Here is a 26,191-nt window from a genome sequence, read left to right as displayed (position 1 = left end):
AGAGCAAGAGACAGAGAGAGAGAGAGAGAGAGAGAGAGAGAGAGAGAGAGAGAGAGAGAGAGAGAGAGAGAGAGCGCAAACGAGGGAGGGAGAGAGAGACTGAGAGAGAGAGGAAGAGAGAGGGAGGAGAGGGGGGGGGGAGAGACAGAGACACACCGAGAGGAGAGAGAGTGTGTGAGAAAAAGACTGATTGGAACAGGAGGGAGGGAGAGAGAGAAAGGGAGAGGGAGAGAGAGCGCAAGAGGGAGAGCGACACTGCCAGTCAGGTTAATCATCCCTACTTTAATTAGCTGTTCGGCTTAGACATAAAACAATTGAATTTGAATGATCTGTCAGCAGGCTCGGCTGAACCAGAGGGGAAAGCGAATATTACAAAAAGACTGTTGGTGTGTTCTGATAAGCAATACTGCTCGTACTGACAAACCCTCAAAGGGGAACTATTAAAACTTACAACTAAACAAAAAGTGCAGATACAAATGGCACTAGATAGGGGTCTTTTTTAAAAAAATGCAGTTTTCTCCCCTAGTTTTAGAAAATGTAGATATTTGTAAGCAGGTGCCGGCATGTTGGGGGTTTGTGTGTCATGTGTGAAAGTTTATTAACGATGGTCTAGGAGTGTAGCAGACAGATGCTGCAGAGAACAAGACAGGTACAGTCAGATGCCGAATCTAGATCTTGAAGGGAGATGGATGCTGGCAAAAAAGAGGCACCATGGCAAGAGATCAGCACAGACAAAGTCAGTGGGCAGACAGGCAGACAGATTTTAGGCATGGCACAATCTTGTCTAAAAAGGCAAAAGTTCTGATGCAATAATAGGTGCAAAACAATCCATCCATCCTCCTCTCTCGGGTGCACTCCAAGGTACAGTTAAAATGGATTAATCTTTGTGACAAACAGAGCTGGCAAGGCAGACTACGGCAGACACTGAAGGCGATTTGCAGACCCAGAGAATACAAAGCTGGAAAAGACCTAGAGATGAGCCTCTCCCACCCCTAATTCAGCTAGGGAGGAAACCGAGGCCCAGGAACTCGGAGCGATAAATCACAAAAAGGCAATGACTGTGCTAACACTAGAACCCAGAGCTCTAGAAGCCTGGAAAGCCGTTTTGCATATCACCGAGTGCTAGGATTCCTTAAATATTCTGGCCCAACAAATACGAAAATCACTCTTGCCTCCAAAGTAGTAAGATTCCTCCATATAAAGAATTAGTGCAAAATCTCCCTCCTCCAAGCATCTCTATCCAGGAGGAGATAATCCTTTGGTTCAGTTTGAATGATAAGCATAAGGGATTGAAGTTCTCCGTTCATTTTCAGAGTAGAGCAGAGAAACGTTACATTATGGGGATCCCGTCTGAGCAAGGTATAGTTTGTGCTCCATTTTCAAGCTAACACCATCAGTGGATTGATCTGCAAAGACCTCACCCAGAGTTTACAACCTCCTTGGTGAAAATCATCTGCTGTGTGCCACCAGGTAAAAAGATGTGGCTTTTTCATACAACACATTTCTAAAATATGGGCACAGTGTGGGTGAAAGAGGTTGAGTCTTTCAGTTTATTATAGTTTTAAATTACTAATGAGATTTTCTACCTGGAAGATTAGCTATGGGCAACTTTTCTGATATATTTCAAAAGAAAACAAGCCACCCAAAGTAAAAGGGGCAATTGTATTATTTGCTCATGAATGTGATTCTATCTTTTGGGGACACAGGATCACACTCTGCAGAGAGCTCTTTCTTGACAACAGAAAATTGAGGGTGCATGTTTTCAAAGGAGGTGGTGCTTATAAAAAGAACAGTGCCATCAGATGTTACTGGAGAGATTAAGCCTCTTGTCCTAAAACAAGAATCATGATGTGTATAAAAGCAAAACTGTCAGTCATGCTTCAGTAACGACGGCTCTACTTAGGGTGAGAGAAGAAAACCGAAAGAAATGTCAGGCACCTGGAACTCACTCAAGAGCAAGGCATTCGAAAGATGTCCTAGCCAAAGTGACTTAGTTCATTTGCCCACTGGCCTCTCTACTAATAGCTGCTGTGACCAGTCAGAAATACAAGGTCCATAGCCAGTTTATGGGTGATGGATAGAAAGAACTGATTTTGACATTGGCTGATCCTCTGGCAGATCTCAAAGTATATGTCAGGAAAAGCCCAAAGCAGGGAAGGGAGGTGTTTACAAATGATTGCCAGCAAAACGCTTATGAGGGCCACAAACTGCACAGCAACACAGCATTATAACATTTCACGAGAAATGTTATGTTATAAACTGAGGCTTTCCTCTGATCCTCAGTTTTCCCATCTGTAAAATGTGATGTTCCTGGACCAGTTCTATTTGGCAGAGATTAATAGAAGCAATGAACACAGATCTGTAACTACCTGGCAGTTATTGAGAAAAGCTCAATAAGCAATATTAGGAACTGTGGGTGTGCTGGGTGTTTTCTATTCAAAGGCTGACAGTTCAGGACATAAGACCAGACAAGAAAACTAAGTTCAAAGATGGAGGCTTTTATTAGAAGGGGCTGGCAATAGAGATCAATGAAGTTTAGAACCCCACATTTCTAAAATCTCAACTTGCAAAATGTTAGGTCATCTGAAGGCCAGGAAATCTCAGTATTCCCAATTCAAGAACTATCTCCTGGCTCACAACAAAGCCGATAGCTGGTATATTCTAGTACAGTTGCTTTGGATCCAGCACTCTATTATGAATTACTGCACAGCAATGCTATGAGTCAGGTACTCCAGTGCCTCCACTTTTTAGCAGAGGTGACTCAAGTACAGTGAGGCCATGGAATTTGCTAAGTTACAGAGCAGTAAACAGGGCTGGGATTAAACACAGGCAATATGATCCTAAGCCTGTGTTCTCAGCAACAGTGCTAGCCTGGCACCCAGTAGGTCCCCCGAACTAGTCGGTTAAATGAACAGCAGTGACTCAAATGTATCTAAAAATGTCATTAGGAGTAATGTAAGTCTCATCACCATCACTGTAGAGGACCTGGAGCTTGGACTATGTTGGTGCCTCTCAGGCGCAGCCCTTGACTAGAAGCCAGGGGCACATGCCCTGGCACAGCACTGAGACTGGATGGGGTGAAGACTGCTGACTACGGCTACCCAGGGCATTTAAGCAACTGATGGTATTTTTAGCACTTTGAGGGTAGTGTTAGCACACAGGTTATTAATTGGCTTAATTCCAGCTTGGATAATTACATCGTGTCTCTTTAATTTTTCCCCTGACAATGCTATCCGTCACTCCCTGTCACAGACGTGCTCTTTTAAAAAGCATATGAACACACACAAACATGTAGTTATATTTAAGGTTTGCATAATCACTTAGGCTGTTGCTTCCCCTTCCACACTAAATGTGCAGTGTATAGTAGACATGTAATAAATAAATGAACAAGGAAAAAATGAAAGTCATTATGAAACAAAGATAACTAGTTAAAGCCAGAATTTTTTATTTGGCAATCAAATAAACAGATTATTAAACCATTTCCTTGGCGACAGGATTCATGTGTGTGTGTGTGTGTGTGTGTGTGTGTGTGTATGTATATTTATATGAATACATATGTTCATATATATGAATATTAAAAATATATTTGAAGAGTTGATGACCTGCTTATGATAAAATAATTTCCTTATCAGTCATATTTTAAGCATAAATATGTCAGTGAAATTTCTGATATTTTCAGAGTAGATAAAAGGAGCAAGTACTGAACATATAGTATGCTAATATAGTTCTCATTTAGAATAGTTAGTAATCCAGTCATTTGATCCTGACTTATTTGGCAGTTGCTTTATAAAATCTCCAAACATTACAGGAGAAACCTAGTTTAATAAGTGCAGAAGCTTGACAATCAAAAGTAGACATACCCCTCTCCTTGTACCAAAGAACTTTTGGTTTATGAAAGAGTGGACATGTCCACAGGACACCGTAAGAATCTCCCAGAGGACTGTGTGTTAGTCACGTGCATAAGCAAGTAGCTTCACACATGGCACATCACACTTCATTGGTGTGTACCTACATGAATAACTCACCAGTGTAAGGCATACGTATGGAAAACAACACAGGGGCTAATTTATTTACGATGCATGAGAGTTTCTAGACCTTTGCTTCTCCAGCTTTTAGTTCAAAATTCCATGCATACTCTGCACATAATAATAACTGCCATAACTCAGCCTGTGCCGGAGTCTGACTTACTTTCAGCACCTTTTCTAGTTCAGCTCTTAGTCTTCCTTCTCATAAATATCCTTTAAATAATTCTTTGTGGCCCTCTCTGCATCACCACTTGAAAGTCAGTGCTTATGGGGTGACTCTAACGCTATAGGAAGACTGGTTGCAAACAAGTCCTACTTCCTTTTGAGAACCAAAGGTTAATTCCATGATGTCATCTGAAGCCAGGCCTAAATACTGTAAACAAACAAACAGCCTGTCCTCCTGTCTTTGGCACTGGTCATCTATCAGTGACACCTTCTTATTACTTACTCATGCTTTGAGACTGACCTCTCTGGGTACAAGTCTTACCATTTTGTTTGGCATATTTAATATATTGCCACACATGACTACCACTCACACTGGTAGACAATATCCAAGCTGTAAGTACCAACTATTTCCACAGTTCTTAGTACAATGTTTTCATCTTGGCCTTTTGTTGTCAGTATATAAAATGAGTACACATATTACCCTAACACCAGTAATTTGATGCTGTAAATAATATTATTCAGTAGGATATTTAAGAATTAGCCAAGTGAAAGTACTCATATTGTTTATTTATTTTATAGCCTCACCAGTATTTTTTACAGAAGTCCTTAGAGAACATATTCCAAATTCAAAACTTAAGTTAATCTTGAATTAGAAGAGAAAGTGGACAACATTCATCCAGAATATTATAGATGGTAAGCAAGTCTTTGGTTTTAAAATGCATTTGAGTGGTAAGAACAAGGTTTTCAGGAGAAGCTTTTTCTGTAGCAGAGGAAAGCTAAGTTGTAGAGGTGACTTTTCTGATAAGCTTACAGTCAAACAACTGATGACAAGCACCCATTCTGGGAATCACTCCCTGGCCCTCTCCATGTTTGCTCTGTTCATACTTTCATTGTCTTCACTTGCATAGTCCTGTTCTCTGTCCTTTTGGAGAAATTCTTAAATTCTGTGCTGAGAGAGAGAGAGAGAGAGAGAGAGAGAGAGAGAGAGCAAGCTAGCTCTGAACTTAGTCTTATGAACATACTGCAAAGGAACTGTGCTAGACAGAGTGATGAACAGCCCCGCAATACCCGGAACTTGTAGGTTACTTCATACAGCCAACGTGGTCTTGTGGATGTGATTAAACCAACACTGTAAAGATGGGAAGATTATCTTGGATTTCCTAGGTAGGCTAAAAATACAATCACAAGTTCTCCTAAGAAAGAGGTAGGAGGACCAGTCAGTTGATTGGCAAAAGGAGTTGGGGTTGGAGCTATCCAAGAGAGCGGTCATAAGCCAAGGAGTGCAGAGGTATTCAGAAGATAGAAAAGGCAACAAGGTGGACTGTCTTCTAGAATCTCCAAAATGAATGAGCTCCAAGAGGACCCTGACTTAGTGCAGTGAGACAAATTCAGACTTTTGCTTTCAGAACTGTAGATGCATATGCATGGCATTAAAGTATCAGGCTTGTGGTACTTTCTTATAAAGCCCAGGAAATTAATATAGGCACCATCAGCTACTTTGGTCTGGATGTTATCTCTTGATATAACTGAAAAAAATTTAGCTCTTTTTGTTTGTTTGTTTTGTTTTAATTCATTTTGGCAGATATCTTACTTTGTTGGTTCAAATGAGGCTTATGTTACAAGTGCCTTTGAGCCTTTTCTTTTCACTGTAAGAATTCCTTTCTAGGTCCACATAAAGCCACACACTTAAAACATGTACTGAAGATCCCAGTAAGGCACTGGCTGAGGGCTAGCACTCACATTTCTAGTTAATTCCCAGCCGTCATTCTAGGTAGGAGGAAGCTGAAGGATCTGGGTCTGATTCTTTTTTGTTTACTTTTCTGTATGTGTGTGTGCCTCTGTGTATGCTATATTTGTGCAGGTGCTCACAAGAGGCCACAGGAGGCATCACATACCACATGGAGGGTGGGACACTCTGACCTGGCCTTGTTGGCTCTGGGATACAAACTTGAGTCCTACAGAAGAGCAACTTCTGAGCCATCTCTCCAGCACTTTAGTGTCAATTTTTTGAGGGCCAGAAGACCTGAACTTTTTGTTTTGTTTTGTTTTGTTTTGTTTTTTCGAGACAGGGTTTCTCTGTGTAGCCCTGGCTGTCCTAGAACTCACTTTGTAGACAAGGCTGGCCTCGAACTCAGAAATTCACCTGCCTCTGCCTCCTGAGTGCTGGGATTAAAGGCGTGCGCCACCACGTCCGGCTTCCTGAACTCTTTTGTAATGATGAAGTATTTTTTTCTTCTTCTCTCCATATTTGTCCCGTTCTTCCCCAATGGAGTTTAGAAACAGAGAAATAAAGAGCTCAAGGCAGCACACCTACAGCTAACTTCTTTCAGAAAACCCCTTGCCTTAGTGAATCCCTGCCATCCAGTTACTGCATGCAGTCTGTTGGTCACCCTTATGAGAATGCTCCCTAGACAGTAACATCAGTGTTGGTTAGAAACTGCTGGAAGTGTAAATCCTTGGGCCTTACTCTAGGCTTGCTCAATTAGATGCTCATTGGTAGATGCCAGAGTATCTATATTTGGTAAGCCTATTAGGTGACTTTAAAGTCCAGATGAGAACCAATGTCAACTGAAGTTCAACAAGGCTAAGAAAAACCATGTTGGATTGTGAGGTTATCTGCTAGCCTCAACTGTGGCTTCAAAACTTGCTACGTGGCCTTAGACCATGATTTTAATCTCATCACCAATAAGGGGAGAACAAGTTCCATTTATGCAAAAGAAATTGAAAAGATATGAAAAATTGATAGCTTGGAATTATTTATTGTGGAAGAAATGCAATTTGGACTGCAAGTGTTCTAGTACCAAGCTTCGGAGGACATCTGGATATTTCACATTGACAGAGGTTCTGGGGCAGTAATGATAAAAGGCTTAGGAAGTTTCAAGTTGACTGGATGTTTGTACACAACTGAAGGATGTGATCTAAGTAAGAGGCCCTGGTATTGCCGGACTCTAGGACTAAGTGCCAAGTTTTTTTGATCTGAAACTCTCCCTGTTCAATGGACTGCAGGCTTTAGTGACAGCTTTGCACTCTGTATTGACAACAAACGACCATGGCCTATGCATTCACAGTCCATGACTTTTCTTCAGTTTCCAGGTGCACACTGTTTCACAAAGCAGTCCATTATCACTAGTCCTTCAAGACAACATTTTGAAACATACGCTCCAGGAAACCAAGCTGATTGATTATGTTCATCTAATTTTTAATGGAAAAGGCATAAATCCTAATAGGTGGGAAGGATTGTTCAAGTTAGGATTGAGATCCGTTTTAGATACAGAAGTCTACATTCTTCATAGGAAAGGACTAATACAACCATTAGATATAACCGTGCTTTTCACAGGAAACCACCAGGATTCTGACAGTATTTGATTAATGTAAACTCCTTATTTACAAAGGTTTCTTTTTAAGCTGGAAAAAACACATCATACAAGGCAGCTAAATATCTTTTCCCCCCTTCTTGCATGGGACTATCTATAGCAAGTGCCCCTGTGGCCTGAGGGAGCTTCCTTCCTCTGAAGAGCAAAGCCTCTGCATCACGTTTTGGTAGTTCTTCTGTGCCATGCAGGTTGGCTGTGGCATGGTAAAGGTTCACCCTGGGTCCCTGTTTCTGCTAAGCCTGTCACAGTGTGTGAGTGGGGAGAGGCAGATGTCTGCTTTACGAACTTTGTGTCCTCCAGCTCATCATCTGTCCTTTTAAACCTCACAGACTTCCTACTTGCAACATGCGGATACCATGTGCCTTGGCAAACTTACTAGTTGTTCTAAGAATTAAAATGGATGATCTATCCAGGATGCTTTGGGAACTACGGGTCCTGGTTGGTATTGCTATTTTGATTACTTACTCTTTAGCAGGAGAGTGAAGGTACATATAGCACACTGGGAATGCTAGCTTATATATATGTTTTCACATGATGTTGTTCATTCATCCATGGTCCCTCCCAACAATTCTAATCAGTCAGGTTAAAACTAAAATGGTAATTATGTATGTATTTTTTTTAAGTCTCCAATGTTACCTCTCCTTGATCATGATTAGTTGCATGCTAAACAGACAGTGCTATAGAATTTATTATGGTTACATTTTGGACAACTTGAAAAGACTCCCTAAGTAGAAATAAATTCAGAATTACAAACTTGAAGAAAGCATGGCACCCAAAGTTGGTACTGGGGGTTTAAAAATATCTACAGAGGCCATTCCTCCACTGCTTAATACCAACGTTCTATTTAGAAATGTTCATTAGCTCAACAAGTGTTTTGGTAGGAAAGTTTGTAGCAAAAACAATCATTCTTTAAAAGTCTGTTTAAAAGAATAGGAACATGCATTTTACCCCAAAGCAAACAGCTACTGTTTTAACTAGTCAATTTGCTTAAAGAAATCTGTATTCCTTATCCAAATGAAAATCTCCTACAGGCAACTATATGAGAATGTGGTACCCACTCTGAGTTCTGTAAATAGAAGGGAAAGTATGGTATATTTTATTATAAATCATTAATGCAGTTCTGCAGAGAATAGATGTGAATATCATGAGCTGTTGTTTAAATGTCTGTGTACTCAGTCCTACCTTTTCTGCTGCTGTGCACTCTTAACTAGGAGAACAAGTCCTAACTTACACTCTCAGAGCTTCCTTCAGCTTCCACCAGTGGTTTATACAGAGCATTGGCTTCCAAACTATCTGCTGTTTAATTGGATTCACTTCTTATTGGCTTTTCTTGGGGGCAATTAATGCACACAATGTGTCTATAGATAAATGCATCATTATCACTGAAGTGAGAGTTGCAATTCTTAATTTTTTTTTAAAAAAATTATGCACTGGGCCACTTATTTTTCCCATGTGACACTTAACCTGACTAATTATAGAAGTGAATAGAAAACATGATTCTCTTTAAAATGCTCACTTTATGTGCAAGATTTTTATGAATTCAACTAATGTGTCAAGTACAGTCATTCTGCACAATGACGTTGACCGAGAGGTTCTATGTGCTACAATTTTGACTGGAAATATTTTAAGTTAAAGCAAGCTATTCATAAAATTACATAAACATAAATATGCATACTTGACAGACATACATTTGCACATCCTTAAAATTAATGCAAAGAAAGATACATTCCTTTGTTCTACTGGAATAAAAATGGTGAAGACTAATGAATGAATAAATAAAGCACCAGGTAGCCAAATCAATGTCTGCTCAATTCTGGTCAAGGAGGTGAAGTGAGGTTTCCTTTTGAGTCAGAGAATGTAGTGGATAAAAGGACGAGAATAGCTGGGGGGATTTCCTGAGGCCATTGCAGACCAGCTCAGACGCTGTTAAGAGGCTCATTTTCATGAGACTTTTGGTTGCATTTGTCACACTTGCTTTAGGTCCCCTGGAGCATTAGGTGCCACATCACAGCACAGCAAGAACAAGGCTAAACACACGAAGGGACATGCTAAGGCTTTCTCTTTTCAGACACACATGGCCTGGAGTTGGTAGATACTTTCAGAACTGGATTTTTTTAATTTTTATTTTTATTTTTTTGCTTCTCCTTCTGAACTCTTTCCTTCAAATAGGACTAAGCAGAAGATCATTTATTTCAATTAAAAAAAATCTAATTTCCCTTTTGTAAACAAACTATCACCGTTAAAATTTCATTGGTATAATGATTCCCATAGGTGAAAGACATTTTGCAAAAGAAGAAAAAAAAAACTAATGAATCCTGATCGGACAGTAAGTTTGTTCTAGATTAAGGATTTAGCTACAGTTTGGTGCATATTTGTTCTCCATTAGGCTTGGTACATATTTCAACTTTTCACTATTATATTAAATTATTAATAATTTGAAATTAGTAGCTGGTGCTGCCACCACTTTTCTGAAATAGTGCCAGTCATTTCTTCTAAGTTTGTTCAGAACAAAAAAATCTGAAATATAATTTGCCAAGAAAATGAATGTGAAGTTGAGGAAGAAGATAGCAGTCAGCGCAAGAAGGAGGTCAATCTCAGCCTTCCTCAGCTGAGCCCTCAGCTCAGACGGGAGAGGCAGGGGGACCCCTGCTTCCAGGGAAGCCACAGAGGTTCTTACAAGTTCAGAGACTCTATAACCTGCACACTTAGGCGGCAGCAGAAGTGTGCTCCACACCAGGCCTGTCTTATTTCCATCCTGTATCACCAGATACAGGGTCCCTGTGTGGATTGCTCACAGGTTTCTTGCCATGAAAGGAATAATGATTAAAATAATTACTATATAAAATACATGTATGTATTATCTATTAATAATATATGTACAGTTACTATATATGGGTATATTTGGACTATCTACCTATCTATATCTTCCATGAGTATATCTATATATCTATGGGTATATTTGGACTGACTATCTCTCTCTCTCTCTCTCTCTCTCTCTCTCTCTCTCTCTCTCTATCTATCTATCTCTACTGTGACACATGACTATTTCATGATAGATGTTAGTTATTGGCATTTACAACGTGTCAGGTATTATTCTCAATAATTTACATCTATTTGGCTACATCTCATAGCATCTTTTCAATGTATAACTTATTGGTATCATAGGTTTACAGCTGAAATAAATGAGGCACTCAACTAGTTAAGGAATAAAGTCCAATCTCACGCCTTTTTCATGGCCTCTTTCCTAGTCTCTACCCTCCACAATGTACCTATCTTATTCTTTTAGGAGATGATCACTGTGTCTTGGTTAGGAGCAAAATTCAAATGTTACCCAGTGAACAGTTTACTTTCAGGAACCAAAAATTTAGAGAAAAATCCCCACATCTAAAGCAAAGAAAACACCCAACAATATATTATAACGGAGAGGAGATATTTTGGGCAAGGTGGGTTTTCTCTATTAATCAAGTCATAACATGTATACAAGTTCAACTCACTGAGATACATATTGAATGAACGTCCATTGTGAGCAGAGGGCCATACTAGGAGCCAGCAGCTCCAAGGATCAGTGAGAAACCAATAGCCTTACACTTAGACTATAACCAGCACATGATTAAAACAAACGAGGAAGGAATCATAAGACTGGCTAATACAATTCTCTAGGGTTCAATGGCTTGAGAAATATCAAAGAAGACTAAGTGTATGAGATGGACTTTAGAATATGGGGGAAATTTCAACAATTAGAAATTGGAGGGATGTGGTTTAGGCAAAGGATTTGGAGTAAGTTAGAGCATGAGGAAAGAGAAGTAGACAATGTGTTTGGGATCGACCTGACTAGCTTCTATCCCACTCAGAGGTTCAGAGCAGGAGTTAGAGGTGCCATGGACAGGACATCCACTTGGAAATATTCAGTTTTCTGTAGGAAGTTTCCAGACTCTATGGGTTGGTATCAGATTCAGATATTTCAGGAGAAAGTTTGAAAAGCTGCTATTATTCCAAGAAAATAGAGAGGGACAACGAAGACTTACATCTCTAGTTGATGAAGGGGACATGGATGAAATAGCAAGAAGGACCACGAGATGAACTGGTGAACCATGAAAACAGAGGCTCTGAAGCACAAAAGTAAAGGAATGCTTCAACAAATAGAGGTTGGTGGTCAAGGGCCAAGTCAGAAACAATGAAGCTGGTGCTGCCAAGTATACTGAAGAGCTAGAGTCTTCCTGTTAAACTCATATATGAAAAGACTGTCTCTTTTTCTTTTCCTTAGTCTTTCTCTAGGATCATGCAGAAACAAAATTATAAGCTAACTGCATTAAAAATATTGCATCAAACTAGCTTGGAAGCGTGATATTAGTGCTTCAAGAGCAGTCAGTAAAATTCAAACATCATTATTTTATTTTTATTTAAAAGACAACTGAGATTCTTCATATAAATGCTAAAATTATTCCCTGGTAGGAGTGTGAATTTATTTGAATTTTATTTAGCATTTTTGCTCCTTTCCTATCTGCCAGACATTGTGCTAAGTGTTAGGATCAGTAGACTTTCCATAAACGCTTAGCTGCCTTCTACCTGGAAGCACTGCTTCTTCCTGGCATAGTTTTACTGTGATAAGTTTAGGTTCTGGCCTTTAAGAGTTTGTGTTAAGTTCATTTTAATGTGTTATTTTCTGTTCCATATCTTTTTTTTTTTTTTTTTTTTGCACTTGAGTAATTTCTTTGTGTCGTCCAAAAGTACTTTGGTAGAACAAGCAGATTCAAGGCCATCACAGGAAATGGGGTTCTTGTTTTGACTTGTTGGCACTCTAGCATAGAGGCAAACAAGGATAACTTTTCTCTTAATTAAAACAACTATAGGAATCTTATTTTTTATTGTATCCATGTATAAAAAATAGAGGCAAGGGAATCAAAACAGCTTTAGCTAGAGAACTGGAAAACAGCTTCAACTGTAGGTCAAAATCAGTGATGGGCGCCACGTAGGAGACCTCCAAGAGCTACACTTGGGCCTACTTATGAATTCAAATTTATAAGCACTTTTGTAAAATGCATGCATTTTTAACACTTCCCTTACATATCTCTTTAGCCTTTTACTGTGTATTTTCCTCCTACAAAACAGAAGTCTTGTGCACATTGTTTTGTAACCTGCATTCCTTTGAGGCATATATTTAACATCCTAAACAGTATTCTATTTTGTGAATTTATCAATACACGACATTGTATGGCCCTATTTGTAGCCATTTTTCTTGCCATCTGATTTTCATCATTTTGAGTGATCCTTTTCTGAGTACCATACTCAGAAAAGCCTCTGCATTGGTCTCATTTAGTGGAACAATCTTAGAGCATTAATAATACTACAGCCGGGTAAAGCGTCTTCACCCAACCACCACAAGGGATGAAAGGGAAGTCTCAGTCCTTCAGAACTGAGCCATGGTGGTAGGGGAAGCGAGAGAAGTGGGTGTGACATAAATATGGAGCAATGGAGATGTCAAGCTGGAGAGAACACGGCTTGTCTGAAGGGAGCAGCTGCCACTCTGTTCCGGTGCTGGTGCCACGTGCGGATGCGGCTCTCACACTGCCAGATCTTCAAGTTTTCGAGAGAAGCCAGAAAAATCTGGATAGTTTGGAAATCTCTTGTATTTAAAAGCTGGGTCTAATTATTTTAAAATATTCCACAGATCAAATATAAAATAAAAACAAAAATTATAGACTTAGGTAGATGCAGCTAGAGGCCATGGGTTTACATCTTCTAAAGAAAAGAAAGGGGAATGAGGTATCGGGAGCTCTCTTTCTAGGGAGAGACAGTACGTGGGGATCTATTTCTTGAGTGAAGCAAACAGCGCTGTTTCAGGTGTTCTCCTAATAGGAATGAGATACGGAGAACTGGGATCCATCCCACTGTAAGCCGTGGGAGGCATGTAAACCCCACTCCCCATTTCACACACACAAAGAACTGACCAGAAGAGGTTTCTAACTCGCTTTGAACTTCAAACAAACATGCTTTAATAATATGACTGTAACCCTGGCACTATGTTGCTACCTAATGATAATTTCCGTTCATTATCCATGGGAACAAACATTTCCCATTGGTATCCACCTGCACCACTTCCTTTTATAAAGAGGAGGTGGTATTTGGCTATGTTCTGGTTCTGATTCATGAGAAATCAGACCAAGCCCAACATTTCTGTTCTTAACAGATTTTGGTTTTTCAATCTGTAGAACACAATGTTTCCCTGGGCTCGGTTCTAGCATGCCAAGTTTTGGCTGGCCACAGACTTTGACATCTGAGTGAAAAATCTTTCAACAATGGCATTTAAACGGAAGAATCAACAGACCTTTAATTATAACACTGCTTGTAATTCCCCCCTCTCTTATCATGATGTTCAAATTGCCTCAAATCACTAACTGCATGGACAGCATGTTATTTCATTTGCCATTGGAAATATCATAATTTGGAAACTTGGTGGCTTGAGACTGTGTATTAATTTTTGAAATATCAGTATTATTTTATTCACCATAAATTAAAGAGGCATATGGAACGAAGGTCAAAATTACTGATTCATTAGAAATAAGAAACAAAAAATACTCAGCACATAATTTCTCAACTTATCTGAAATGCTCCAGATCTAGTTAGGTAGCAGGGTTTCTACTTGGATGCTAGGCATTAAACGCATAGGAATGGGATTCCCTTGGAGTGTGGTTTCACTAGGTGTTTTTATACTTTGCCCTAAAATGTTAGCTGATCATTTCTTTTAATGATAGTCTCAGAGCATGCTATTTCCCTTACATAATAACAGAAGATTCTTCTGCTAAAGTCCACGAGAAAGCCTTTGAAAATTCCCTTTTTAGAAATCTATGTTGAAAGGTACTTAATTTATAGTCAATCCGGCTATCTGTGTATACTTAGTTGGAAAATTGGGGTTAAAAAGTAATTACAGAAAATGTTTATTTCCATGTTCTATAGCAGTTAGATAAGTTTTTGTTTATTTTTATATTATAGAGCTTGGTTATATGTGGAAAGTAGGCATAATTACAGCTCCTTTTTCATCTTGAAGAGAAACTTGGCTTTGGATTTTCAGGAAATACATTTATTTAGACCAAACATTATGGTAGACTACTATGTACACTTTCTAATTTTCATAATATGCCTTCAGGATGGGCAGAATTCATCTGTCACTGATAAGGAAGACTTGAATAAAATAGAATCTGACCAACTGTTTTTGCCCATGCAGTTTAAGTGGTAGAGTTTGCACATGAATCGTCCATGCCTTCTGAGTCTCTGTTGTCTTCTTTCTTAATACAACAAGTTATTGGTAGACAGTGTTATCTTTATTTAGCACTGCTTTGTAACTGTGAAATTTGTATTTGTCTAGTATATGGAATACATATTCAAGGATACTTATAAGAACAACAGCCTTTGATTTTCTGAAGATTCATGGTTTCATATTTTGTCTTTTAATATATTTTATTTTATTTTTATTTCTGATCCATTTGTCTTCCTGTTTTGAGTGCTGGGATTACAGGTGTGTACTACCATACTGGATTTATGCAGTATTGGCTATCAGACCCAGGACTTTGTCCATATTACCGAGCAATCTACCTATGGAGCTACATCCTCGTCCTCACATCTTGCCTTTTATTGTTGATAAAATTGTGTACTAAGTCTTGGTTCAGGAAATGCTTGGTCTCTGTCTTTACCTATTTTGTTTATAAAATGTAGACTGGGAGACTAGCACTGGTCAGCACATAACAAACAGCCTGTGAAGAATTAGATCCTTTTAGATAATCAGTAGGAAGACTCTCAATCCAAATTGTTGGAGGAGGCAGAGATAGTAATTAATGATAATAACACATATATTAAATTCATAATGAACTATCTCTGATCTTATTCACATATCATGTTTAATCTTCATCATGCTCCCAGTTTACATATTAGGAAATAGGCTTAGAGTAGATAAATGACTGGCTCAAGGTCATGTCTAGTAATTGCATTTGACTCCACAGCTTGTGTCTTCTCTGCTTTGCTAAGTAATAGGTAAATGTATATGAACAAAGTCCACAGAGACAGAAGCAAGGAGCAGTGTTATGGTATATGTGGAAGATGTGGTTGAGTCTAAGGAACTCAACGGGAACAGATCTGGAGTAAGTAGGTCCAGAATGGATGAAACAATCCCACATGCATCCTATTGCATCTCAGGGATGTAGATCTGAGAGGGAGAAGGCAAGCTGAAGTATCAGTGATACTTTAGATGTAGGGAGCTTGGATAATTTCATGTTCTTATACGTTTTGTACACTGGGGCAGGAAATACAGCCCTACTAAATATTTTCTGTCTTTACATATACTTAGCTTGAGGAGGGGGAGGTGGGGAATCTTAACTGTCCAACAAAATACTTTTTTTGAATCCCAAATTTCCCTAAGATGGTAAACCTCATCCAAACCTTCTGATAAATTACTTTAGTGATGTTACCAGCTCATCTTACCGAGTGGAATTAAAGCCAAGAAAGCACAGTCTGGGGAAAGGAAACGGGAAGAAGAGTGGTGGGAACGACAAAGGAGGACCACAGACTCTTTGCCTAGGGATGCTCTTCAGGGCTCCACTAACATCCTCAACTTAATCCTGCTCTGCATTTAGGTCTAGAGTTTTGGTTGTAGGTAGGACTGACTTAAGAACTGAAGAGAATTCCCTAGTTTTAGAACCTTCTCAACCAACACTCATTAAGAAAATGGAATGTCAAAATTAATTTGGAAGTTGATAATTTTAGATCTCCAAATTCTAATCTATTAAATTATAAGCCAGTCAGCTTAGTGTGTCATATCCCGAAACCAAAGTCCCTTTTGGAAGAAAGTCTAGAAAGTGGAGACAAACTGGATGTCTTCATCCTGACCTTCCTTCCTGTGTGGCCAGCCTAGCATACTCGAGTTTTCATCGGGCCATTGGAAAGTACACTGTGAGGGTTCTTCTGATGCTGGAACCATGTGAGCTACAGGAAAGTTACATTAGGAGATATGGGAACAGACAGGGCTGTGTTACAGACATTGGCCTCTACTCTAGACTAGCACTGAGTCTGGGAAGAGTTACTTCTGAAATGCTTATATATACATTGTGACAGGGACAGTCAGAAGTGACACAAGGACATGACTTGACTTGATCTGCGAAAGCACTAAAATCAATTGCAGAGCAGAAATCTTTGAACTACAGGAATGGAGACAGTAGACCTGGGTGTGGCTGGAAATGAGCATGGGAGCCTGCAGCTCAGCTCGCCTGGCTTTCCTCCTCTCCCAACCCCCAGCTCATACCATCCCTGGAGGGCTCTAAATTACAGTGCTTTTCAAATACATTTCAAATATATATCATCTTCTAACTTAAAGGAGAGAGGGGAGTATTTTGTTATACATGAACTGATTTTGACAGTAAATTTGCATTTTGGATATGTTTTCTCACTTATGAGCTATGGAAATACACATTTTGTCTAAATATTGATAAAGCTTTAGAATGAATGTAAGAGATGGAATGAACCTAGCAGGTTATGTGGCCCAGGCTGTATATCACAATCATGCCAGGAAGTTTAAAACAGATAGATCCTTCAACCTTGGCCCCTTCCTCTGTCTTCCCTAAGTTATTCTGACATAATGTTGGTTTGGGCTACATGTAGCCAATTATACAGACCAGGGACCTTACCAGTTTCTTCATTTGACTTATGAGTAATCTAAGAACCTGAATGATAAGGAGTCCAGTGACTTCTCTATGGTCACACAGGAATACTTTTTATGTGACAGTCAAGACTACAGATGATATGGAACTGGTTTCCTTAGATACATTAGAAAACACTTTATTTGAGAATATAGTTTATGTTTGGATGAATCAGTGATTCACTTCTCTGTAAGCAACTTGTGTGGCATCTCCCTCCTAAGAACAGATGAAAAGAGAGAAAGGAAGGAATAGAGGGCAGAATGAAGAGCAAGCAGCAGAAAGGACATGAAGTAGGCCACCCGCAAACTCTACAGGCTGCAGCGATTAGCTCTGTGCTTGCTCTCAGTCCAGTGAGGCAGAGATGACTCCAAAGGCTCATACCCAAGCCCAGCTTTCCCTCTCTGCCCTGTAGTCTCCTGTCTTCCAAAGCCCAGCAGGCAGCTCATGGATACCCACTCCACACCACTCAGTGTGTATGAAATTAAACTGGTGCTCTCCCCTCCCAGGTCTGCTCCTCCTCTGCTGCCCTGCTTCTGTTTATGGCTCCGCTCAGGCTCAAAATCATAGAGATGTCTTTGGTGTCGGGCTCTCCCTGGCTTCCAAATATAATGCATTAATTCTCTTCTGCCATGTGTCATAAATCAGTGCTGTCTCTGCTCAGTCCCTCTGCCCATGCCCTACTTAGGGCCCACATTGCCTTTTTGCCTGGATTGCTGTGAGTCTCCCACCTTTCCTCTGTCCTCTGTTTTCTCTCCACTCCAATCTATTTTCCTCACTGTTGCCAGATTAATCTTCTGGAGGCACAGCTCTACTGTGTTACTAGCCTACAGAAAACTTTCAATAGCTCCCCTTTGTGCACTGAAGAAAGTTCAGGTTCCTTGGGCTGGTAAGCAAGTCTTTAACATCTGGGGCCAGTCCACCTGGGCCTTCTACTACTTACCTTCTCATGCTTCATGCTCTACGTAAACACAACCACTTCTTTACAGATTCTTCATTCCTTTGATTCCTCCACACTTTGCTTATGGCTTCTGAGATGGGCCTCCCATTAACCTTTGTGTGTTCAAATCCTTGCCTTCCTCACTGCACACTCATTTTCCTGTCTGTGGCAAAGCTTAAGTCTAGCCCTCCTTTGAACTCCAAGAATACTTTACCCATCTTTCTAATACAGATTCCAGCAAGGTAGGGACATATCCACCTCTCCTGCCAGGTGAAAGCTTCTTTAAGGTAGGATTTGTGTCTCGGTGATCAGTTTATTCTCTCCAGCACTGAGCATACTGCTGTGCTTTTCATGAGAACAGGAAAGGTGTGGCTTTACACTCAGCCTAAACATAGGTGCATGCTTGCCTCTTGACCAAAGCAGATTAGAAGAATCAAGGGAGAAATGAGACTCTCAGAGGCTTGCTTGTACAAAGAGTAACCTGATAGCCAAAGATGAGACAAGAAGACTATAAAAAGAAGACACCAGGACTAAAAATATTACTGCAGTTCAGGTGTAAATAGGAAGGAAGCAAGCAATCTTTTAGAATAAGCACTACGTAGTTAAGGCCACATGGAACAGCTGGGAGATCACAACGCTCAAATGTACACTGTCAATTCTGCACCCCCATTAGCACAAACAGAAACAAAAATTTATTGTTGTTCAACATAAGAAATATGAACCATTTAGAATATTTTGAATTGTGGCAAGTTCTAAAAAAACCCATAGACATAACACTGAGGCTGTACCTCAAGCTTGAAATTAGTAACATAAGATATATTTACTAAAGGGGGAGGATAAATTTCTGTTACATGGAATAGTTTAAAATATAAACCAAATTTCCATAATAAAGTCAGGTAGATACATTCTTTTTATATCTGAATATGTGCAGATATTCTTCTGAATATTAGCAAAGTATTAATATTTTCTAATAAAATCTGCCCATGGTATAAAACTTGATAATATACTAAAAGAGTAAGAGAAAATATCTAAAACCTCCCATATATCTAGGATTCACAATCTTTTATTTTTAGAAAATGATTATGATCATAACATATGCACAATTAAATTAGTTGCCTTTGAATTAAATATATACATCATAGCCCATGCTATTCTAAGATCTTCATAAACATTTAATGTCTCAAAATTCTATTTAATGGATATGTCATACTATGTTTAAGCACCCTCCCTTGTAGTTTAACATCTAACTTATCTCATATATATATTACATACGTACACACACACACACACACACACATATATATACATACATATACACACTTAACATGATCTAGTAATTGTAAAAGCACAGTGAAGTGATTCACAAAGGTTCACTATGACATTATCTCCGTTTTTGTGTATCTTTAAAATGCCTATAACAAAAAGGCTATAAACTTAGAACTCTACTAGAAATAATGTACTTTAAGTGTGCTTCATCTCTTATCCTAGAGATACTATCAATGTTAGTAATTTGGATGGCTGTGAGCAGTATCAATCACAAGAGTCACTATTCTTATTTTATAGCTAAATAGTCTGAGCTTAATGATGAGTTAAGTTACCCAAAGGACAGAGGAATTGGCAGAGGCTATTCTCAAATATAGCTCTGAGTCCCAGAACCATCCCTGTACAAATGGCTCCTGTTGCGCTCTGGTGTTTAAAGACTTAGATCATTCTCATTTTCTGCTCTTGTTTCAGAGTTTTCTGAAGCTTAGGCTCCAACAACCTGTTGCATAGACAAAACTGGACTTGAACTCCACTTTCCTGCCTCTCTATGTCCAATGTTGGGGTTACAGGTTTATGTTAGCTGTCCAGCTTCAGGTAATCTAATCTTTATCCTTGAGAGCAACTTTGAACTTTAGCCAAAATCTGTCCTAATTTTGGATGCTTGAGCGGACTTTTGCGAATGGTACACTCTTTCTTTCTTTCTTTCTTTCTTTCTTTCTTTCTTTCTTTCTTTCTTTCACTTTCATCAGTGTTATCTATTTAAGCATTTATTCTACAAAAGAATTTTGAAGAAATAAAAAAGGGTACTCAGAACACAAAATATACCTTAAAAATGCACATAGAGCTCATGGTCTCAAAATTTTAACACGTAGCTTGGTTTTAAACAACTATTTATAGTGGATATATCACAGAACCATTTCTGAAATAAGTCATTATTAAACGAATATGCATTTTTAAAGAAGTCCAAATTTACATACATCACTGTAAATATCTGAAAGCCTCCATTTGGAAGAATGCTGTGAAAGTCTCAAGAAAGGTTGTTTTCTCCAAACTTTTTGTAAATTCAGTTATAGAAGGTCACAATTAAAAATATATAAAGTGAGGTGAAAAACGGGGTCTTTTGTTCTAGGTTGTGCAATATACTTAGACCAAGGCATCAGGCAACACTGAGGATGCTGGATTCCTCTGCCTCAGAGAGACTTTTATGCATCTGTATTATAAAAAATGTGCCAGCTCTAGCAAGCTCACAGTACTGAGCAAAGTGCTAGAGCTACAGCTGGGGATTTGTCTTTCAGGGCTGGCTCTATTTACTGGATTTTTTCTTTTTGCTTCTTCCTCCCTGGGGGGCCACAGTGGAGCGTTTTTTAAAAGAGGGATGAGAAGGAAGGGGTTTTTGTGAGTTCTATTTTGGATTTTGGTGAATAGGAAGGCAGGGAATTTGCCAGCCTGCTACTCAGTTATACTGAAACACGATGCAAACTCAACTCAATTTGGAGCACAGAAGGTGCTGAAAATTTTTTCTGAGGTCTTGAAATATCTAAGCTTGTCTTCCAGGAAGGCCTTATAAAAACATGTCTGTACAAGAGGTATGCTGCTGCATGACTCCTCCCACCCACGACCGCCTTGGTCACTATCCCGACAACTAGCCATGATGATGTTAAAAACTTCATGCTTTGTGTCAGGTGTGGTCATTTACATCTATGTAGCACTGGGTAGGTTGAGGCAGGAGAATAACTGTGAATTTAAGACCAGTTTAAGCTATATTATGAGTAACAGGTCAGCCTGATCTATATAGCCAGTCTGTCTCAAAAAGTAAAGACAGAAAAACAAATACAGTGCTGCCTGAAATGCAAACAAATAAGCCCAAATTTGTGTTATTTTTTATCCCCTAGGGACTATTAAGAGGAACAAGATGTTTTGTTAAACACACATGTGGGTCTATTTTAAAGTCACTTCCAAATAGGTATACTGTTAAGAGCAGAGCATGGGTTATAAATACATAAACAAGTTCAATCTTCCTGTTTGTATTGTCTAGCCTCGTTTCATTGTCCTGAGCTTAGGAATCCAGAGTAACGTATGTGCCCTCATCACACACTCATATGGATATGTCTCTGGGCATTTCTCATTGGATATTGTCTTGAAAATGGTTCCGGTTTCTAGAAACTGCCACAGAATTTTGTTTTATTTGAAAAAGTATTCAGCAAATGCATGCAGGTCATGATGGCATGTAACAGACCATTTCTTGAGACTATTTACTGAAGTGCTGAAACAAACAGAAACAAAGTCCAGGGCACCATCCCAGAGCAGTGCTTCCCTTGTGAGACACTCTGGGCTAAGTAAGGCCTGAGTGAGAGAATAATAAAATAGACCGCTTCAGGGTTTATGGGCAGCTACAAGCACCCAGAGCTAGCAGTGTCTCCAGACCTTGTTGATACAGCGATGTGCTCAACCTCTGCTTCTAGACACTGGATCGCCGCTGAAGTAGCCTTTCTCTAGCCCTTCTATTTTCTATTCAAGATGCCCTTGAAATTAGATTTGATAAAAAAATCCTTTGTTCCCGACAAAGCGTATGTATACTGTGGCATCACTTTAAACCCAAGGACTGGTTTTAGCTCTATGAAGAAAAACAATTCCAACAACCTCTCATGCTGAGATTTCTCACGCTGCTTCTCAGCACAGAAGTCTTTCTTTCTTGCCTTTTTTTTTTGTTGTTGTTGCATAAAACCTAGCAAGGTTTAAGTTTTCCCAGCAAGGAGAAAGTGTTTTTCAGCTGTTAAAATTTTCAGATGCTTTTTTTGAATTTGGATAAAGCTCAAAAAAAATGTTTGTTTTAAAATGTAAACCTTTTTATGTACAGAGGTTTGCATAGAAAGAGATGCTATTACTGTGTTTAGAGGTACTTATGGAGTAAGGAAGTAGCAGGCATTTAAACAGACCTAACTCTGAGTGTCGTATTAAGCATTAACGTAAAGCTGATGCCCTAGGACAACTACTGCACATATTTGCTGCAAGAATCACTTACAGCACAGCTAGCGGATGTGTTTCCATGTGAGAGCAAAGGCTGGCCCAAGAGCATCCTCACAGTCAGCTAGTATGCTTTCTAAAGGCCTCTGGCTGGAGCTTCAAGACACCCGAGTGCCCTAGGCCAGTTTGATCCCTTATCTTGTAGACTAGACCACAGAGAATACAATATATAATACTTCAGGCACTGCAGTGGTGAGGAGGCCAGGCTGGTGACATGGCTCAGTGGGCAAAAGTGCTTACTGCCAAGCCAAAACTGACCTTGAAATTTCTTCTCTCACTTTTACATGTACACTGTGGTGCGTGCGTGCGTGCATGAGTGTGTGTGTGTGTGTGTGTGTGTGTGTGTGTGTAATATTTGAAAACTGAGGAAAACACAATGAAGTGTTAGCTGAGATGAAGAGTTGCGAGTCAGTTACGAGAAGGCTGTCACGTTCAGGTAGTCTAGTCTCGCTGCTCTTGAATTTTAAGCAAAGGGTAGATAAATGCCAATGGGGGCAGATCTTACCTTAATCTACAGATCTTTATGATTCTCAAGCCTTTTTATTGATGACTCATAGGAGGAAACATATTTTACATTGTGATTGTGGGTGTGTGTGTGCATGTATGATTGTTTATGTCTGTGCATGTGTGATTATGTGCTTCACAGATGGTAGTAACCAATCTACCCAAATTTCAGATATTTAGAATTTTCAAAATTCCACAACAATTTACATTTTGGAAAACTGAAGTCCAACACCTAGTACTGTATTGGATTTCTAACTTCTAATCAAGGACTTTCAAAAATTAAGAAAATTATTCACTCAGAGGGTTAAAAACATTGTGTTTAGCTTGACAACTTGAGTTTGATCCTTCTGGACCCCACATTGGAAGGAGTCAACCCCAATTCACGTATTCTCTTAAACCATCCTCTGACCTTGATATATATGTTTGACTCACCCATGCCCCACCCCAAAGCATAATTGAAAAATTTAGACATTAAAAAGAAGTAGTGTTCTTTTGAGTTAGTCTCTGCAACAGCACCTGAGTTACCCTTTAGTTGTTCATGGGCAGTCACTCATTTTCTTTCTCACTCATTTCTGGAGCTTCTTCTATACCTTACACCATGAACCTACATTATCCTCCTATGTCAAGCACTTGCCAGTTGCTTTAGGACTTATGGTGGCACTGCTTAACAGATAGTTTGTGAAAAGGGAAATTATTCAGACTAACACAACCTGTCTACCGTTTTCCTGTCTGGCATGCATGCATCCTGATAGGTTCTTTTCTATATCTTACTGGGGTGTGGTCCAACTACAAAAAGTTCCATTTCCTTCTTATTTACTTTTCATATTTAACCTTAATTAAACATGTTATGACTGTAACTCTGAGATATTAATTAATCATATTCCTTGAAAGTGACTTCCCCACAATGAAGCCTTCTTTATATTTTTTATGATGCACAAAGAGAAATTTTATACAAGCTTTTTCTTTTCTTGATTTAGAAACCTGGAAAACTGACCATTATCTACTTTCCAGTGGTTTTGAAAATAAATGAGATAAAGACTGTGAAATTTCAAGAACTAGATGAAATAACGAGCACACAAGCACCACCCAGTGTAGCATGGCCTCCCACCCACAGTCAGACTGAAGGACATACATGCACAGCATGCAGACAGCAGGTCCTAAATATTCACGGCTGACCATCTTTAGGTCTTCAGTCCAGTAGGAAGTGTTACATAACTCCATGGCTTGAGCTCAGCTTAGTTTCTTACATTACTCTTCCAGAAACGGGTTAATAGTGCAGTCGAGAAGCCCACGGAATGTAGAAGGATGAAGAATCCATAACTGGGCGAGAACATGAGATTCTCTCTTAACATACAGGTTATGGGTTAAGGTCATAGACTTAACAGGAACAAAATGAAATGCTTTGAAGCTTTTAAATCACTCTAACATAAGTTAATTTTTATTTTGGAGTCTATGATTTGGGTATTATTAAAATACAATTGAGTACTGTTTCATAAAGATAATTAAATTAAGGGCCACCTTTTCAAAGGGCTTTCTTGAAGTCTTTGAGATTTTATGGGTATAGTTATTATTGTCTGTACAAAGTTACTCCACTTTCCAAAGCTCCTACTTCCTACTCAACAACATGGCAAACTGGCCAACACACACTGGCACAGGCAGAGAAGTAACTGCTAAGGTCACACAAATGGGGACATTGCAGCTTTCTGGCTTTGGAGACCAAAGGTCCCAGAAACCTGAGCAGACAGCTTGAGACTGTCCCTTCTCATGCTTTGCATTATTTCTATAGGGAACATTTCAGTTCTCTGAGAGTGTGTGTGTAAATACGCATCTGCTAGTGTTTTGGTAACTCTAAGTTACCTAAATTAGTTTTGATCAACACTGCCGGATTTTTAAACCACCGTAATAAAGGCAAGTTTCAAAAAACACAAACAAACTGTACAGTACATTGTGTCCTCTGCTGTTTCAAGCCTCGGCTTCAAGACAAAAGGAAGTGAGACTTTGTCATTTGCTAGCTGTTAATAATCAAAAGAAGATCTGCCAGACAAGCTCTTCGAGGGTTCTGTCTGTCTGGACCAGGTATATACTGCAATACACAAAGGGCTTTGCAGGGGGAGAAAAATGAGTGTTCGTGGACAATGATGCAGCTTTCTTAATTAAGATTTTCATTACTGATACATACATTAAGTTCTGCAACTGCCAGAGCCAAAGCACTGTCATGTGCAGGTAGATGTCCCTGATTCCATCTTCAGGCAGTAAGCTAACACATATTAAATGTGCACCCAGCAAATGTTGGGACCAGGAGAGCACCAGAAAGATTTCTGTGGGGATACAGAGAGGCCCATTAAAAGCAGATTTGTAATGCATCTAATGGGCAGAAGAAAAGCCCAGATCAATAGAGAAAGTGTGAGTGTGTTTCTGTGTGCCTGCAAGTGTGTTCAACTATGGTAGTCCCTTGAGTCCCTGGCACACAGATCAAGGTGTGCAGATGATAAATGACCTAGGAATAATACCAACGTAACAAAATGAAGAGCACTTATCAATGGGCACTGCTAAAAATGAACGTAACGTGAGTAATCTAGGATAGTTTTGGAAGATAACCAAGATTCCAATCCCTGACTTCATACCTCCTACATCACTTAGACCCTGTGTTCACCTGTTCAAGTCACTTGTGACTGCCAAGTTGAATACTATCCCGATGTAATTATATTAATGTGGTAAAGAGGAATCTTTCTTTGTAGAGGAAGACATAGTTACAGAAATGATTTTGGTATAAGATGAGAACAACCTAAAACCTGACATTGTCCGAATAAATGAGTGTTTAAAGTGTATGCTTTGTTTGTTTTTGATTTCTGAGACAGCTCCCAGTTTGCCTGGGCTGAAGCCTTGAACTCTACAACCTTATTTTTCTAGGCTCCCAGGTAGTCAGGACTGAAGGTGGCCTTGAACTATGGAACCTTCTGCTTTTACCCTTTACTGCTGGGATCACAGGTGTGACTAGCACACAGGCTTTCGATCCCATCCTGACTAATATCTAATTCATTTCTGGGTGACTGGTGCAGTGAAGGTTTTTCTGGCTCCTATTTGCATCTTTTCCTGTTTCAAAGCCCATGAACATTTCGGGTAGGTTCCCCATATAGAGCTTCTGTCTTGATGCTAAAGAACACACCTTTTATTGAGAAAAGCTGAAACTAACCAGAATGACTATGCTGTTTCTCG

At 39.4% G+C, this 26,191-nt stretch overlaps 1 protein-coding gene across 29 annotated transcripts in view; it reads right to left on the bottom strand.

Moving 5' to 3' along the window:
• The window catches only part of Zbtb20 (zinc finger and BTB domain containing 20), a 765,654-nt gene that overhangs the window by 133,510 nt on the left and 605,953 nt on the right, over positions 1-26,191 (bottom strand). The window lies entirely within an intron of this gene.

The sequence above is a fragment of the Mus caroli genome, unplaced genomic scaffold, assembly GCF_978045245.1.
Source record: "Mus caroli unplaced genomic scaffold, Mus_caroli_1 scaffold_17, whole genome shotgun sequence".
Classification (NCBI taxonomy): Eukaryota; Metazoa; Chordata; class Mammalia; order Rodentia; family Muridae; genus Mus; species Mus caroli.
Note: the sequence above shows the minus strand (reverse complement) of the source record. Positions and strands in the feature narration are given on the sequence as shown.